This window comes from Macrosteles quadrilineatus, unplaced genomic scaffold (assembly GCF_028750875.1).
Source record: "Macrosteles quadrilineatus isolate MER2022 unplaced genomic scaffold, UCM_ALF_1.0 Scaffold_1__1_contigs__length_201487025, whole genome shotgun sequence".
Taxonomy (NCBI): domain Eukaryota; kingdom Metazoa; phylum Arthropoda; class Insecta; order Hemiptera; family Cicadellidae; genus Macrosteles; species Macrosteles quadrilineatus.
In genome coordinates this window covers 54,700,861-54,720,635 of record NW_026542594.1, presented here as the reverse complement: position 1 = coordinate 54,720,635, position 19,775 = coordinate 54,700,861, and the positions used below count along the sequence as shown (strand labels likewise).

Genomic DNA, 19,775 nt, shown 5'->3' with positions numbered 1-19,775 from the left:
CTCCTAAAATCAATACGCTTCCGACATAAATTAAGCAAACAAGTTCAAAACCGTCCTTTCGACGTTCAGTTGCGTACGCGATTTTTAAGATATAGGAATATTCTCAAGTCATTAATTAAGCAAGCCAAAATACAGTTTTTACAAAAATAAAATCGAAGATGCAGACGGAGACTCCAGAAAATTCTGGCACATTGTAAATGAGGTCGCAGGACGTCCAAGTAGGAAGGACAAATTCCCAATAGAAGCATTCTGTGTGCACGATGGCACTGCGATCACTGACCAGATAAAAATTGTATGCCATGATTTAAATAATTATTTTGCCTCCGTGGGGTCACAATTAGTGTTATGAACATATGAATCAGTTGTTACCATAGCAACCAAAATGTTTATCATCAAATGCTGTTTACTTTTCTATTCTGATCTTTAATATAACACAGTTACTTCTATTTCAACACTCTGTCTTTTTATCTATACTTCTATACTATTATATAAAAATCTAATGGTGTCTGTCTGTATGTGTATTACTAATAGGTGCAAAAACTACTGAACCAACTGGGCTTAAATATTACAAAAATATAGCTACTATACCAAGGACCATTACCCAGACAGCACACTTTATCCCAGGGACATCCCATAGTAGTCCCATATGTCCTGAGAATGTCTCGGGATATGTGCGCTATCCTCAGGATATCCCGCAAAATCCCGGGACGAGTACGAAATCCACAGGATATCCTACAATATACCGTAATGTCCCGGGATTTGTAAGTTAACCTCAGGATATCCTGTAAAGTCCCGGGATATGTACGAATGCCATAGGATATCCCAGAATGTCCCATGACATCCCGGGACATGTACAAAATCCACTGGATATCCTGTAATGTCCCGTAATGTCCCGGTAACAAACTGAAGAAAAAAAATACTACCATTGATGAAATGTACAGTATGTCTAAATTTAAATGTTCAACAAGGCCAATATATAATAATTAGTTTTTTTCACTAGTGCTTTCAGAAACTTGGTTTCCATCTTCAGGCTGTGTTTACACTAGTACAAAAAGTAAATATTTACTTAATAAATTAATTTTAAACAAAGTTAAAACAGATGATTTAAAGGATATTGGAAAAATAAAAATAATACGGTATTAGAAAAATTAATCTTTTGAATTTTGGATATGTTACAGTGTTGTTCTTGATGTAATTATTTTCAGTAATTCCGAATTTATAATTGGGCCGTCTTCATTATTTATCAAATAATTTTGGTCTGTTTTTTTTTTCTAAATATAAGATTCCCACGCATTAAGATGTTGAGGTTTTATAATTTATTTTAAAAGTTTAAGGTTTCCCAGATTGGAAATATGTCTTGTTAATACTATGGCTAGCAAGGGTTGACTTTACTTTACTGACATATTACTACCACTGAGTTCAGGAAAACTAGAGTTCTATCATAGTTGTGTGAAATGTGAATTTAATTCTAACTTTAAATTAATAAAACAACAAAAAACTAATTTTAATCATATAACAATCAATTATTACAGTGCTAATCTAATGGTGATTAAATAATCTATATTCAAATACCAGTATCCTCTCCAACTACCAGAAAAACAATTCAACTACTTGAGGTCTAAACAGATTAACAGAATCATATATAGCCTACTGTAGTATCAAAAATATTTTAAGTATTGCGACCATTGCAACTGTCGGCTACTCTTTAACCACTTGAAAACACCCATGATCAACAAGCGCAGATAGCTCAGGAGGTAAGGTAAGAGGCTCACAAGGCGAAGGTACCAGGTTCGAAACCTGTCTGGGCCAAAAACTTTTTTCTCGTTTTTTTCTTCAAAATTTGTGTTTATTTACTATTTAATCAATTTACTAAACTTATAATTGAGCTTTTCATACTAAATCTATATTATTTTGTGTTTTTTATGTTCAGGCCCAGACCACACTTTATCCCAGGAACATCCCATAGTAGTCCCATATGTCCTGAGAATGTCCTGAGGACTACCCTCGGATGACCTCGGATGTCCCACGGATATGCATGTGAGCTTATCCGTAGGACATCCCCGGGCGGGGACATTAGGCATTCCTGTGGATATCCTGTGATATCCCAAGTTGACCATAGGACCACTATGGGATATCTTGCATATCCTGTCGCAATATCCGTGGGATGTCCTGAGGAGAAAGTGTGCTGACTGGGTATAGGACTATTCACATTTCGATACTGACCGTAGGCTTTGCCCCTTTGGCTTTAAAAGTTCTGAGGTGAACATTTTAAAAGTAAATATTGATTGGTCTCCATGGCTGCGATGAGAACACTAACTAACAATGTTTGTTTACATTTGCTTTGACACTTAAATGTAGACAAGAAGAACTGCTAAACTGCATATTTCACCATTTCAGACAGCTGATACAAAGAAATTAAATATAATACTTTCCATAACTATGAGGTAGGTTTATTTTAATCTAAGCTTTTATCATGGATTATTTATTTTAAAACTATGTCAATGATTATCGAAATAATTCTATAACCATTGCTGTATCAACTCCGGCTCTGCTTTGGATTTTTTTAAAGCGTCAAAGTTATGAAAATAATGTTATTGATATGTTTTCATGGAAACAGTATGAAAATTACAATGTATAGATGTTTTGTATGAATTTGGAGGCTACTTTACAGAAATTCTAACTGCTGCTGTGTTATATTAACTTAACATAACTTGCACATCACATTGTTTTTTTTTTATATGTATATTTATCTAAATTAAGTTATTGTGTTTTGCTAAACCTATGCTTACATTAAACTAAAGAATATCATGAATAACTAAATTGTACGTCGTTGATTTTTGTTTTCTAAAATCTGTTGTATATGTGGAACTACATTTAATTATCAAATGGTAATACAAAATACTCATATTTTATCTTAACATAGCTTTCAGTTCACATTTACTTTATTTGATTCATTTATTATTTGTGTTTTGCCACACCACTGATTAAATTAAACCAAAGAAAATATCATAAAACTAAGCAGTACACAGTGTTCTTTTGTTTCTAAAATCAATGAAATATCTGTTACTATGTTTACTTAATGGTAAGTCTAAGTGTGCAAATGTAAAGGCAATGGACGATGGAACTGAAAAAGAACTGGTTTGTATATTAAGTTGTTTGTTGATATTTTTGTAGAGTAGAATCAGAGATGCAATGAAACATATACTTTATTTGCTATTACATTTTTTAGTCCTTGATGCTTTGATAATCATATTAGTTTTGTCTGCTGTCTTTAATGCTAAATTATTTGTTTAAAATTTGTTATAGTACCTATAGATATAGTTCCTTTAATATTTCAAAAGGCTGCATTGATAAGGCACAGAAATATTTTTTCACCACTGTGACGGGTAGTCACCAAAAATTATTTTCTAAATTTTGGGATTATATTTCAAAAGTAAAAGACCTGGTATTAGATATAAAAATAATACAAAATATATGAACACAACTCTTGATACATGTTTATTTCTTAATAATAAATGTAAACATTGAATTATTTACAATATGAAATTATTCCAGTCATATGATCAATATTAAATAAAAGATAGATATTTGGAATATATAACAATTCCTCCCTACTTATTTAAGAGAATGTTCATTTACAAGTTCATCCTTATAATTGGTTTTCTGATTCTCAATGAGCGGCGAATTTTAGGGACAGGAACATCTGGTTGTGAGTTTGCATTGGACACTTCAGCGTCTTGTTGTATGATTGTACTTGGCTCTTCGGCCTCTTGTCGGCTGCTTGTACGATGGATTGTACTTGACGCTTCATTGTTATGTATAGGGCTTTTTTCCTCAGTATTAGGCATAGTGCTTGCTGTAGGATCCGATGTTTCAGTGTCTATAGTTCCTTCCCAGCTTGGGGTGTTACTTGAGACATTTTCTGTATCTTGTGACCTTTCTAAATTGCTTATTGATTTCCTTAACATACCGTACCTTGTATTTCCCATGAATATAGGTTGTCTTGAACAATTTTGATTGGTATTTTGGAATATTAAAGTTCGATTAGTTTGCTTTGGTGGTACTTTGGCTTTTGGGTCGCATCGGTTGTTTGAACTTTCTTGCCTTGTTTGTGTCAATGAGCTAGGTAGAGGGCTTTTGTAATGAGTAGAATCTTTTGGCACTTGACAAGCTCGAAGTTGATTGAAGTGGCGTTTTATTACATACCCATCATCAATTTCTACGAGATAGTGAAGTCGTCCCAGTCTTTCCACCACAGTTCCAAATTTCCACAGAATGGATCCTGCGTAATTTCTTGATTGTACTCTCTCCCCAATATTGTAATGTTTGTTAAATATTGGTTGCTGAGCTTCATTTTTGTCAGCTTCGCCAGGCCTTAAGAGATCTAGCTTGGTTCTCAAGTTCCTGCCAAACATTAATTGTGCTGGGGATGCACCAGTACTCAGTGGTGTAGCTCGGTACCGAAATAATAGTGCACATAGTTTTTCATGTAAAGTGCCCTGTTCAAACTGCATGCACCTCAGTTTTGTCTTGAGTGTTTGGCAAAATCTTTCCGCTTGACCATTTGTAGAGGGGTTTCCTGGTGCAATGAATCGTTGTCTTATTCCTTGGCGTTTACAGAATGCTTGAAACTCTGCAGATTTAAAAATTGTGGCATTGTCACTGGCCAATATTTCTGGTAGGCCATGGTGACTGAATATTTCTCTGAGGTAATGAATAGTACTGGCAGTTGTTGGCGCACTTTTTATCGGATATATTTCTGGCCACTTTGACCTGGCATCTACAACAATCAAGAAGTTGTGATTCAGAAAAGGTCCTGCGTAATCCATGTGGACTCGCTGCCAATTGCGTTTTGGTATTTCCCAAACATGGGTAGGAGCCTTCTCTGGATTTTTCTTATTCTCACAACATGCCTTACAACTTGCCACCATACTCTCAATATCTGTATCAATGTTTTTCCAGTAACAGTAGTTTCTTGCCAGACTCTTCATCCGCACTATTCCTACGTGTGTTGAGTGTAATTCTTGGAGGATTTTAGGTTGTAGCTTTTTTGGAATGATAACACGATTTCCTCTAAAAATAATTCCGTCTTGAAGTGATATTTCTGGGTCAGCGACTTCTCCGTTTAGGAGCTTTTCCTTTAAGCGAGAGAGTTCTTCGTCAAGTGATGTTTCTTTTTCTATGTCTTTAGCCATGATAGTATCGGTTGTTATGCAGTGTATTGTCTCTTTTCGAACAGTGTAATCTTCGTCAACCACATTTATTCTCTTCTTTTATGGGTAAGGGATGTCTTGAGAGGTAATCTGCATTACAGTGGTCGTTTGATTTTTTGTGTACAATCTCATAATCAAATCCTGAAAGAAAATGAGCATATCTAAGCATCCTGGATGAAGTCAACAATGGTAGTTTCTTGTCTGGATGAAATATGGTCATCAGTGGTTTGTTGTCAATGGCAAGAGTAAACTTCCTTCCGTATATATAATCGAACATTTTTTTACACCCCCAATATACAGCAGTTGCTTCTCTGTCCAATTGGCTATAGTTGCGCTCTGCAGCAGTGAGGGATCTGCTGGCAAACACAATAGGCCTCTCTTCATTATTTGGCATTTTATGAGACAGCACAGCTGATAAGCCAACAGGGCTAGCATCTGTAGCAACGGGTATCACGGGTAAGTCTGGGTTGTATGGAGTAAGGACTGTGTCACTTGCTATCTCTTCTTTAACACAAGTAAAAGCTTTTTCACATTCCTGGGACCAGTGAAAACGTTTTTCTTTCCTTAGAAGCTGATGTAAGGGATTTAGCAGTGTAGATGCATCTTTGATGAACTTTGAATAGTACTGTACTAGTCCAAGGAATTGACGCACTCCTGTGATATTTGTTGGACGGGGAGCATCCTGGATTGCCCTCACCTTTTCTGGTGATTTCTGGATACCGTCTTTGCTGATGATATGACCCAGATACTGCACCTTTCTCTCAAAAAACTTGCATTTTTCAACATTCACATGTAGATTGTGTTGTTCCAATTTTTCTAAGACCTTTATGAGCCTGGATTTGCATTCTTCAAAAGTGCAGCCTTGTACAACAATATCATCAAAATAAGCCACTGTCCCTTCAAGATTTTGTACGACTTGGTCAATAAATTTATGAAATTCATTTGGGGCAGTCTTAATTCCGAAAAACAGTCTTTTTGCTAGATATGTACCCTTATGTGTGGTAATTGTCTGGATTTTAGAACTTTCAGAGTCCACTGAAAGATGTAAATAAGCCTTGTAAATGTCTAAAGTGCAAAAATAGTTTCCATTTCTCATTTTGTTAAGGATATCCTCTATTCTTGGTATTGGATAACGACTGTCATGTAGTTGTTGGTTCACAGTTACCTTGTAATCCGCGCAAATACGGACCGCTCCATTTGCTTTTGGAATCACAACAATCGGTGTTCCCCACTCAGATTGATCCACTTTCTCTATTACGTCTTCTTTTTCAAGTTTATCTAGTTCATTCTCAACAGCTTCTCGAAGAGCATGAGGTACTGGTCTGGGTTTTAAGTACACAGGTCTTGAATTATCCTTTAGTTTTAAAGAGCATGTAAAGTTGGGTGTTTTACCAATGCATTGTTCAAAAACGCTTGAGAATCTTTGCTTGATAGATTTGACAACAGTGTTGGTATCAACCTCTGGTTTCTTCATATTAACAAGATTAATATTGTGTAAGTTAATTTTCAATTTTCGAATCCAATCCCTTCCAAGAATAGCGTTTTTAGGTAGATTTACAATGTATAGATCCTCTCTGCAAGATCTCCCTTCGTAAGATATGCTTAGGGTACAGACCCCGATTGGTTTGAAAATTTGTCCAGTATAAGATCGAAAAAGAGCACTTGTTTTGCAAACTGGAACACGTAAGTCTAGTTTCTTGAAGTCATCATTATTTATTATGCTAACACGACTTCCGGAATCACACTCAAAACGTTGCTGTTTACCATTTAGAGATACGTTAATCATCATTCTGTCATCTCCTTCGTCATTCTTCAATACATTTATGATCCGTTGAACGTCGTATTCATATTCAGAATCAATTTCATCAACTCTTTTTACATTTTTCTCTGAAGACTGTAATTCCTGTATTCGTTTCGCTATGCAAACCTTTTCTATGTGTCCATCTTTATGACAATACCTGCAATTTAGTTCATCTATTAATCGGCAATTTTGTGTTTCGTGGTTATTCCTTCCACAGTGCAAACAGACATCTAAAAGTCCCAGTCGCTGTAGCCTTTTGTTTTTCCTGTCTTTCTTTTTGCTTGAGTCATTAGAGAAATGGTTTTTGGTTGAGAAACTTTTATTCTTAGGGCCGATATTGTTCTTTGTTGTTTTACTTATTTTGTGAATGTCATTCTGGTTATTACTAGTATATAAAATCTGGTTGTCAAGTTTTGATGCCTCTATAGCCAAGGCGATTTCTAAGGCTTTGTCAAATGATATTTCCCCCAGTTGTAAGAGTTTTTCTCTGATGTCCGAGTCATATAAGCCTCTGATGAATTGAGCCCTGAGCATGAGGTTTATAACTGATTTTGTACATTTTCCTTCTTTACACCCAGATTTGAAATCTGCTGAACAAGCCAGTTGTTTGAGGACTGTGACATAATTTGTGATTGATTCATTTCCATCTTGTAAACGGGATAAGAATTTGTGCTGTTCTGTAAGTATGTTCTTCTTTGGGCTTAGGTGCTCATTTAGTAATATCAGTAATTCTTGATATGTTTTTGAGTCTGGTTTGTCTGGAGATGTTAGACTGCAGATCAGATTGTAGTGCTTAGCACCTAAGCAATTGATTAAAAATAAACCTTTCAATTGTTCAGTCTCTGAATCATTGTCTGTCAATCCTTTTATTTTAAAAAATATTTCTAAACGCTGAGTGTAGCTTTCAAACGTTTCCTTACTTTCATCATAAGCATCAAACATCAAGGCATTGCTCTGTAGTAGTTCCTTGGTACTATGTTTTGATCTAGGCTGTTCTGTCTGTTGACTTGTATGTTGTGTCATTAATGTCATAAAACTGTTCAAAGTAGATATAAGGTCTTGTATTTCAGTCATTTTCTTCCTCGTCGCCAAATTATTAGATATAAAAATAATACAAAATATATGAACACAACTCTTGATACATGTTTATTTCTTAATAATAAATGTAAACATTGAATTATTTACAATATGAAATTATTCCAGTCATATGATCAATATTAAATAAAAGATAGATATTTGGAATATATAACACCTGGTAAATGGATTTCACAATGCATATACCAGTGTCAGAACATTGGCATTTAGTAGACAGAATTCTTGATGACACGTAGCTTGCTCAATCGACCGACCCACAAAAACCGTAGACTTAGCAATTGTACTTTGGAGAGACTGAGGTTGAAGTTGACCGAAAGGAAGACACTTGGCCCCAGACTGTCAAAGGGGACACTTCGCCGGTCTCCGGGCTTTTGGTAAGGCGATTTCTTTATTAATATTTAACTTTATAATTTTTGTGATTGTCCAGGCTAACTTAACTTTTTAAAGTCAGTGATTGATTGATGTTAATTGTAATAATTTTTATAATAATTGATTTCATTTATAATTTGTGTGAATAAATATACTGACTATTAAATTCCTGTTTGAATATATTAACGTGTCAAAAAGAATTATAATTATTAGAGTTTGATATATAAATTTCATTTGCTTAGGCCTACTTAAATAAATTTATTTTATCATCCATTTTTATTATTGTCTTTATTATTATCTTTATCATATTGTCCATCCACTTTATTTGAATAATGATTAAACATTCTTTTACCTCTCACTAAAGAATTCTTATTATTTAAATCGATCCCGGTTACGCCCCCGGTCACAATTCCAATCGTGGCAAATGGTGGAGACAGCCGTGTCTTAAGTTTTTACTTAAGAATAGTTCTTTTGTGTGTACATCAGTAATTTCTTTTGTTTGAGTTACATCTTATATGTCTATAATTGTTAGGCCTTTGTTATTATTACCTGGACAATCGTTGTATTTTTTGTGCATGCTAGAAAGTAAGTAATTTCTATTTAGTGTTGTGTTTTATAAAAGTATTATCTATTTTTTATTTTGGGCGCGTGATAAGCGATTTAAGCCGTTTGATATACCCTCGTTGAGAATAAATAGCTTGACGACAGTGAGCTGCAGCTCATGCTTAATTCTCGTTGTTAGGCCTCTGTATTAATCTAGTTTTAAAGTTTTTAGCCACTCTTTCGTTTTATACATCTTTTACCAAGTATTAGGGCTCGATTATAATTATTATTATTATTAGCTTATTTACACGAATATTTTTGTTTTGTATTATTTGAAGATTGCTTATGCGTGTTATTTAAATGACGATTGATAACATGAACGCTGTCTAAAGTTGAATTTTATATCTGTTTATGTCTTTTATTTTGTACCTATTGATAGGATGCGATAGGCTTCTATAGCGAGTTAAAAATTAGTAATGTGTTTCTTTAACGTAGGAATGTGTGGATTGATTTTGTTACATTAGCTCTGTGAATTATTTTATTTAGATAATTTTTTCATGTCATATAACAAAGCTATGTGTAATGGCGAGTAATGGACGCACTAAGTTTGTCTGATATTAAAAGCTGTAATAGAAAAGAGGTACTAAACTGGTACAAACATTTAGGGCTAACTTATCCGGTAGACGCTGATCTCGACTATTTAAGAGGTAATCTTAGATTATTGAAACTTAAGTACGATCAGGATTCTAAACTTTCTTTGTATAGTTCACCAAGTGAGTTTCAAACTTATGATTCAGTTAATGAGTCTGATAATGAGATAACTTTAGATAATAGACAACTTCCATCAATTGCTAACCCCGCCCCCGTATATCAAAATACCGACATCCAGACCTTAGGTGCAGGCTCGGGATCGCATGCCCTCGACCAGACCAACAGTTCACTTCCTGCCCTTGACCCTTCAGAAGCCGTCACTATGAATAGGGAAAAATCTCCTTTTTATCAACCTGGAAATTTCACGGGAAAAGCTGGTCAGGATATTCACATATTTTTTAACAAATTTGAGCGCGCATCCAAGATAAACGCATGGGATGATAATAAATACCCCCGCCGCAGCAAACCTGCAGACTAAGCGAATTTCAACTCGTCTGATTACATTTATACTAAAATATTTCCATAAATAAGACATATTATTCCCTATTTAAATAACATTAGATTTAACGAGTGCTTAGGTTTGCTGCTACGGGGAAGGTAAAAAGTGTTTTTTGACCATACGTCAATAGTATAGGATGAAATAAATAAATTTGCCAAATGTTATCAATATATACCCATAAACAAGTAAACTACAACAATTTTCATTTTCTCCATAAGAATAACATGGGAATTTTTAATTACACTATTTTTGAATTTTCTCCGTGACCGTTAGGCATACAACAGCGCTTCAATATACTAAATTATTTCTTTTTTTAAGCTCTACAAAACGGTTTAGAAAGAAATCGCAAAATTTTTTGTACTTAGGTTGAAAAATGGGAAAAACCCATTTTTACCCCATAAAACCCCCCATAAACCCCCGTTCCCATGGTCCGATTATGCTGGATCGCGAACTCGTTCGAATAAACGTAGGTTTACACGTTTGTACCAAATTTCATCAAAATCGGATCATTTTTGCTCGAGTTATCAAGCTAACGGACACATATATATATATATATATATATATATATATATATATATATATATATATATATATATATAATATATATATATATATGAATTTGAACGGATGGTGTTTTTGGCCTCTAGGGACCTCAAAATGAAAAATTAGATCGGTCTCGGGTCCAGGTCTTACCATGAGTACTACGGTAATAGCTTATTCCCTATATGGGAAATTCGCTAAAAGGTCTTATATCTTCCCATGTATCTAGAAAACGCTGCACTAAGTTTTTTTGAAAATCTTGAAGTTAAAAACCCTCAGGCTACCTATGAAGCTTACAAAACTGCTTTCTTATCGAATTTTGCACCGGTTGAAAGCAAAGAACTGCTTATGCTAGAGCTAAACTCACGCGTCCAACAACCTAATGAAACGGTAGCAGAATATACTGCTGACATTGAAAAACTCTGCCGGCTGGTCGACTCGACAATGGACGAGTCTAAAATCTGCGGTCATATTCTAAAGGGGTTAAATCCTGCGATGTTACAGCAAATTTCTATTTTGGATAATACCACTCTAGGATTGTTAAAGGCGAACATTGCTAAATTTGAGCATGGTAATTACTTGTTAAGGCGTAGATTTGGGGTATTAGAGCCTAAGCAGCCCAATCATGCTGATATTGAAGCCAAATTAAATTCTCTTACTGAAATGGTGCACGAGATACACGTTTCTGCTAAAACCGACAGATTTGAACGCTATGGTAAAGATAGAGTCGACGACAGATCTCAAGACGACAGCAGGCGGTCTCGTAGGGATATCTCACCCTATACTCCACATAGCTCTCGTAGTTTACCACGTCATGAAGAAAATAGGTCGTCTAGTTCCCAAAAGTATCACCGATCACCTGCCAGATCACCATACCGCGAGGAGAATAGGAGACCAAGTTATCGCCATTCCCCCGCCCGTACCAGCTATAATAATCGAGATGAAAGGGGACGTAGTCCTTACCGATCTGAAAGCCCTTACCACAAATCAAGGTCTTATACTCAGCTTAATTCGTACAGTGATCGTGACAGATACCCCCGCAGGGAAAATGTACATTATGGGGGCCGACCTGGTAAACAGGTGCATTTCTCTAACTTCCCCAGTCAGCCTTGTAGGAATTGTCATAACATGGGACATTTCACTGTTGACTGTCGTGCCCCTCGTTATCAAAAAAACTAATTAGGCCAGGGGATAATGAACCTCCCCCTGCTGGCCAAATACCTCGGAAGTTTAACGACAGTGTACATAGCATAGATAATGATGAGTGTAACATTTACAATCCATGCGTGCAAAAGCAATATCAGCAAAAGCATGTAAGGTTCCTTTCTGACTTTACAAAACAAATGAAAGCGGAAAGTGTTTGCAGCTCAGTTGTTACTCGGGGAATCAAGAAAAGATATCCTTTGCACGTGAACGGATTAATGGAGGGCGGTGAAGTAGCTATACTCTTAGATTCTGGAGCTAATATTTCATGTGTAAATAGCAAGGAGCTCAGGGAATCAAAATATATTATCAAGCCAACTAACGCACTCCTCACTACGGCGGGGAAAACCCATTTAAATGTGTTAGGTGAAGCAGAAGTGGAATTTTGCATAGACTCTAAGTGTTTTGTACATAATGTGTTTGTAGTAGAGGAACTAAATTGTTCTTTACTGCTAGGAAATGATTTCTTGTCTCAGTATTGTACAGTACTCGATTATGATAAGCGAACAGTTACGTTCTCTTGCCAGGGTCAACGTACAGAGTTGCCGATGCTAGGTAACTGGACACGCACTTCAGCGCGCAATGATGAGTCAGCCGCTACACGTAGTGCCCCAGTACAAATAGTCTCAGTCGATTTATTCGATGCTCCCCAAAACTTTACACTAGATGCATCCAACGTGACTCATACTTTGGAAACACTTTTCCACGAGCCCCAAAACGTGACTTTAAGCCCTATTTTTAATGGTATCTCTGATGTTGTAGAATCTGATATTTTAACGATAGTACCTAAATCGGACCCTCTACCTCCTAACTTCTCAGGAAGTATAACTGATAGTGGCGGGAACAAAATAGATATAAACCCACAGTTAACACCTTCTCAATTCAAATTAGCACAGGAGCTAATAAATTCTTACAGGGACGTGTTTGCTAAGGACGATACAGACTTAGAGGAAGCCAATATTCCCCCGTACGAGATAAGAGTTAAGTCCGATGAACCCGTAGCCCTACCTCCGTATCGGTTAGGCCCCAAAGAAAGGGAAGAATTAGATAGACAGGTGGACGGTTTATTAGAAGCTGGTGTTATTGAACACTGTCAGAGCCAGTATGCTGCACCTACTTTCATGGTGAAGAAACCTGGGGGGAAGTTTCGTTTAGTACATAATTATAAGACCACCCCATTCGACGCATTGATGATGCCCTACATAGTCTCCGCGGATCAAGATACTTCTGTAAGTTGGATCTTCATAAGGCTTATTTACATCTAAAAGTCGATGAAGAGGGAAGTAAGATTCAAACAATATCAACCCATAAAGGAATGTTCAACATGAATTCCTTTATGGGTTGATATTGTTTGAATCTTACTTCCCTCTTCATCGACTTTTAGACGTAAATAAGCCTTATGAAGATCCAACTTACAGAAGTATCTTGATCCGCGGAGACTATGTAGGGCATCATCAATGCGTCGAATGGGGTGGTCTTCTGAGTTTAATCGAATTTTGTCACAACTGTTAAACGGATTATCAAAGGTAGAAGCATACTTTGATGATATCATTTGTCACGGTGAAACTCTCAAAGAGTGTATGAAGAACCTTATTGCATGTTTGGAATGTCTCAAGAAGAATGATCTACATCTTAACAGAACAAAATGTGTTTTCTTCAAGGAAAGTATTAATTACCTTGGACATGTGGTGTCATTCAATAAGATTCAAAAATGCCCTAAAAAGGTTGAAGCAGTTACTCAGATGCCTCGCCCTCGAAATGTTGATGAGTTAAGACGCTTTCTTGGCTTAGTTACATACTATGCAAAATTCATTCCTGACTTCTCTTCAAAAACACATCCGCTACGATGTTTGCTTCGAAAAGGAGAAAAATTCTTTTGGCCAGCTGCTACTGAAGCCTCATTTCTGAATCTGAAATCTGAACTTTGTAGTGATACAGTTCTTATTCCTTTCGACCCATCAAAACCAGTTATTCTCACAACATATGCTAGCCCAACTGGAATTGCTGCAATACTCAGTCATGATATAAATGGTCAAGAAAGACCAATTGCATATGCATCCAGAGCATTGACCCAGGCTGAAACCAATTACAGCCAACTTGATAGAGAAGCTCTAGCAATCATCTACGCAGTCACCCATTTTTACAATTACGTTTTTGGTAAAAAATTCACTCTTGTCACCGATAATGAACCATTGTCACATATCTTTCATCCAGGACGTGCGTTGCCACGAATGACATCATCTCGCTTATTGCGTTATTCTTCATTCCTCAGTGGTCTTGCCTATACAGTTCGATGCAAGAAAGGGAAAGGGATGAAAGGGAAAGAAGGGGGGGGGTTTATCGTTCTATTATTAGGGTAAGGGGGTACTATTTTTAATTTTTGCTACTATAAAAAAACAGAGTAAAACTTATCAGATTATGGGCCCAGGAATGGTTCATATAGTAAAAACTTCAACACTGCATCTGGCAGCTACAAATCAAATCTCTGTACTGGCAGGCCGTTTTTTACTGTATGAACATACTTTAAAGCTATATAAATTGTGTTCTACCATACAAAAGTATATAGGCTACTATTATATATTTTCTTTTTCAGGACGTTGCAAGGAACAAATTTAAACCATTGATAGATCCCAATAATACAGGGTTTCCATAAAATAATGGTGCGGTTTAATTATGAAATAAAAAGATAACGAGGAGAGGTACAAAAAAACTATTTATTTTATTGGATTCCTTACATTAAAAAGACTTTATACATATCTAATAAAGCTCGACATGGCCACCATTCCTAGCCCTGCAGACGCCCAAACAATAATTACTTCAGCCCACACATTTTGCAACATTTCTTTTGTCACCGTTGAAACTGCATGAATGATTCTTTCCCTTAGGTGGTCCAAATTGCAAATTTTTTTAGCATATACTATGTTCTTTACATGACCCCAAAGAAAAAAATCGCATGGAGTCAGGTCCGGGCTCCTGGGGGGCCATGCTATAGGACCGCCTCTTCCAATCCACCTGTTCGGGAACTTAACATCTAAAGCATCTCGAACAATTGTTTTATAATGTTGAGGTGCTCCATCCTGCTGAAAATAAAGGCTTTTTGCATTTTCCATGTCGTCAAGTAGAGGAAAACAATAGTTTTCTAACATGTCCAAGTAAACATTTCCATTGATAGTTTTTTCAGCGAAGAAAAATGGCCCAATTACTTCTTCTCTGGACAGGCCGCACCAAACGTTTATTTTTAGTGAGTCTCTTTCCTTTTCAAAAGTTTCATGAGGATGCTGAGCTCCCCAAATTCTTACGTTGTGCCTATTAACACAACCACTGATGTGAAATGTGGCTTCATCTGAAAAAACTACTTCATTCAAAAATGATTCATTTTCTGCCATTTGGTTCAACATAAATGTAGCGAATCCTGCTCTTTTTATCAAATCTGTTGTTTTTATTTTTTGAAGAAGTTGAATTTTGTAGGCATGAAGATGGAGTCTTTTGTGTAAAACTTTGTGAAGAGTACTTACAGGTATTCCTAATTCAAGACTACGGCGAGTATAGTACAACAATCAAAACAGCTGTTTTAACAAATGTGAACAAAACTGTTTGAGCTACTAGATACAGGGATACCAACAGAAGTCATTTAATTTGTCTTATAACAGTTTTACAGGATGTTAAAACCGCACCATTATTTTATGGAAACCCTGTATTTGTAGAACTGTTTACATGTAAGAATAAAAATACCCCCGCCGCAGCAAATCTGCAGACTAAGCGAATTTCAACTTGTCTGATTAAATTTTTACTATTTATTCCCAATTTTAATAACATTAGAATTAACGAGTGCTTAGGTTTGCTGCTACGGGGGAAGGTAAAAAGTGTTTTTTGACCATACGTCAATAGTATAGGATAAAATAAATAAATTTGCCAAATTTTATCTACATTATCCATAAACAAGTTAACTACAACAGTTTTCATTTCGTCCATAACATGGGAATTTTATATTACACTTTTTTTTATTTTCTCCGAGACCGTTTGGCATACATCAGCGCTTCAATATACTAAATTATTTATTTTTTTAAGCTCTACAAAATGGTTCAGAAAGAAATTGCAATTTTTTTGTTTTTAGGGTCAAAAATGAGAAAAACCCATTTTTACCCCATAAAGCCCTGTTCCCATCGTCCGATTATGCTGGTTCACGAACTCGTTCGAATTAACGTAGGTTTACACATTTGTACCAAATTTCATCAAAATCGGATCATTTTTGCTTGAGTTATCGCTACGGACATATATATATATATATATATGAATTTGAACGGATGGTGTTTTTGGCCTCTGGGGACCTCAAAACGAAAAAGTAAATCGGTCCTGGGTCTAGGTCTTATGAGACCTACGGTAATAGCTTATTCCCTATATGGGAAATTCGTTAAAACAACCTTCTCACAAAGACTGCTACTTTAGAAGAACGAAAAGTAACAATATATCTTTCTTAAGGAATTTCATGCATAAAATTATAGAAAATTATTCTCGCATGGGCATTAGTAAAGTGTATAGTAGACTCGGGATCAACATCTCATCTAAAGGAATATTAAGGAAGGAATACTAAAACAGTGTAAAGAAGTCTCAATAGATATTCAAGTTGCTAAACATTCTGAAACAATAGAAGCAAATAAAATTGAAATGTTTGAACCCCAAAGTGTAAATTAAATAATGTTTTGCACGTTCCTAACTTGAGTAAAAATCTTTTATCCGTGAATGCCATTACTAAAGCTGGCGGTGAAGTTTTGTTTTCGGACAATAAGGTCAAAGTAGGTAGCAAAATCTGGTGAAAAAAATCCTTGAATGGTTTAAAACCGAAAGTGGAGTATTTATTGTTAACTTGACTCAAAGTGAAATAGAATCTAGCACATTGGCAACAGAGAAGGAAAATTATGTACTAATGTGGCACTGAAGATTAGTTCACCTTGGACAGGCAAATCTGTCTAAACTGATAAGTCTATCTGAAGGAATGAAGATAAGCAAAGATGTTAAAGCTCTCAGCTCCAATTGTGAAATATGTTTTCAATCCAAACAAGTGAGACTAGCATTCAACACTGTAAGAACTCGTGCATGCAACTCGTCCCTTGGAATTAATGTTATCTATCTATATATATAAAATCCAATTTATGTTTGTTTGTTTGTTTGTATGTTTGTTTGTTTGTTTGTCCTTTATGGACTCCGAAACCGCTCGACAGATTGTAATGAAACTTTTAGGCATTACTAAGCATTATTCAAGGATGGTTTGTGTGAAGTTTGGTGCAGATCCGTCAAAAGGGCTCCGCCCCAGTGGCTCTGGAGTTTCCCATGTTAACCTTATGAGTACTCATATTGAAATGGAATTAAAGAATGATAACAGCTGATTCAACTATCAATTTGATTCTGTGATGTTCAATAGCATTAAAAAGTAGGTTTACCGACAGGGTGCAGCACTATTATTTGTTTAAATTTATGACAACAGCTAATTTGCAACCAAAAGGTGAGTGAGCGTAGCGAACAAACCTCAACCTGGAGGGGAATTAGTGTAGCGAACGAGCTAACCTGAAGGCAAGTGAGCACAGCGAACAAGCTCCAACGCAAAGGTGAGTGAGCGTAGCGAACGAACTTCAACCAGGACGTGATTATGAGCCATGCGAAGGAGCTCATCTTGAAAATGAACGAGCATTTGACATAAAACCACATTAGGACAGGACGACGTCTGTCGGGCCAGCTAGTTCTATATATAATTCAGTTTAAAAAATCTTTGTACCTATTAAGTAATCTTTGTTCAATGCAAATAATAGGGATATGATGAGAAATAATCGTTTTCACCCTTATCAACTGCCCTTTAGCCATGGACAATTCACTAAATCCCCCTCTTTTTTAACTGGGACTAATGAATACATAGTTGGGAAAGTTAGTCAAAATTTCTAACTAGTTAGAAGTTAGAAGTTAGTCCCATAAAAAGTAAATGATAGAAGTTACTAGTTAGTTAGTTTAAAAAGTAACTGATAGAAGTTATTAGTTAGTTGAAAAACTAACTGATAGAAAATAAAGTTAGTTTTCAACATTTGTAGAAGATAGCTGTTTGTTGGACAGTTGTTTTAAAGGATTTCATACGTAATGAAATAATGACACATCTTGGTTACTAATTGTGTTTTAATTAAATATTAATTAGACATCGTCACATTTACATTACACTATACATTCATTACTATGACAAAATTTACTTGAAATGCCTATTAAACTTTAAAAGAAGTTATTATTCAAAATTGGTGTCGCCGATTCTTCCTCGTCCGTTAGTAATGACTAGGCTTGCCGCTCTGAAGGCGTTCGCAGTGAACAAAGGTGTTTTTTAATTTGTAGATTTATATTTGTATTTATCTTATTATAATGTATTTGTTTCATGACTAGTGAATATTTTGTTAGTAAATTTATGTAAATTTCTAACTAAATAAATATAATGATTTACACATTAGTTTGCCGTGCAATGTCAGTGTGGTAGCCAGGTACACAGCAACGTCGCAGATTCGCAAGTGCTACCGCCCGGCTGGGAAATATCGTATAAACACCAGGCGGCCCGCTGCCAGTCATGGGAGAAATGTTTGTCTACAAATATAAATCTGTTTAAAAACCACCTTTGTTCGCATTATAAATCTGTCATATTAATGTTATTTATTGTGTCACGGCAAACATGATGGTAATTTGAACAAAATTTTCAGTGTCTTATTAACGATGTTAGCATACGTATTAAAAAATAACAGCAGCATAAAAACTATTGTCAGTAAAATTTTTTAAATGCATGGAAATGTTAACAATGAACCTACCAATAAGCCATACAAATTTCAGAAAGATTGGCTCAGTGGTTTGTTTACAAATAAATTTTAAACTTCATTGTTAGTGCAGAGTTTCTTAAAAACCAGTACTTTTTAGTATCTTTCAACTATATAAATGTTTCTGGTAAATGGAAAATTTTTTAATTGACACCAAGTAAAATTTATTTAAACCAGCTTATATTTAATTTTTGTTTCAACAAAATCTGTTAATTCATCTCAGAGATATTTAGGCTCAAACTCGAAGTGCACATTTATTTCCCCGACAAAGGTGATACAAAAACTTGTCATCACTCTGTTTTCAATAGTTAAAAAGACAAAAACAAATAGTGATCATCTCACCTTTCCTGACATAAAACATTACTTTCGATACACAAACATAATTTACAACTGTTCAACTTAAAAACGAGACCATCATACTTTTTCTCCACTTATTAACATGCGCTCTCAAATTCGAAGCACTTGTGACTGATGCTTTAATTATTTTTGTTTTGGGTAAACACAATAAACATTTTAATGCGATTCCACCCTTTTAATTTTTTTTGCAACTTGTTGAAATATGTCACTTAAGTTTGGTCACTTGATATCACGCTCGCCCACCATTGCAAACAAATGTTATTAATCTACTGTACCGGTACTTAATTAAAACCGTACACCTTAATAACTTAGGCCTATGTATTAAAAATATTTAACTATCACTAAAATATATATAACTACAAGACAACTAAGAAACTAACAAAAAATTAACACCTGTCACGGTCAGATAATGAACATCAACCTGAAGTGAAGAATTAGACACTTGAGATTACATATCAATCGCCAAACAAACATTCCCCCTTCCCACCCTTCGGTGCTTGGGGTGTTGTTATTGGCTGCCATTGGCTCGCCCCCCGAGTCCGCTGCATACCAAAGCGACTGGACTTTGACTTTCTCTTTCCCCACCCCCCACGTTGTTTGTCACAAGGGCGCTGACCTCTCACGTACGCACGCAGCCCTCACTGAACACGGCAAATACTTAAATAACCCGT

At 35.7% G+C, this 19,775-nt stretch overlaps 1 protein-coding gene across 2 annotated transcripts in view; it reads right to left on the bottom strand.

Moving 5' to 3' along the window:
- Nucleotides 1-19,775, bottom strand: part of LOC128983109 (mitochondrial enolase superfamily member 1-like) — a 148,463-nt gene that overhangs the window by 89,433 nt on the left and 39,255 nt on the right. The window lies entirely within an intron of this gene.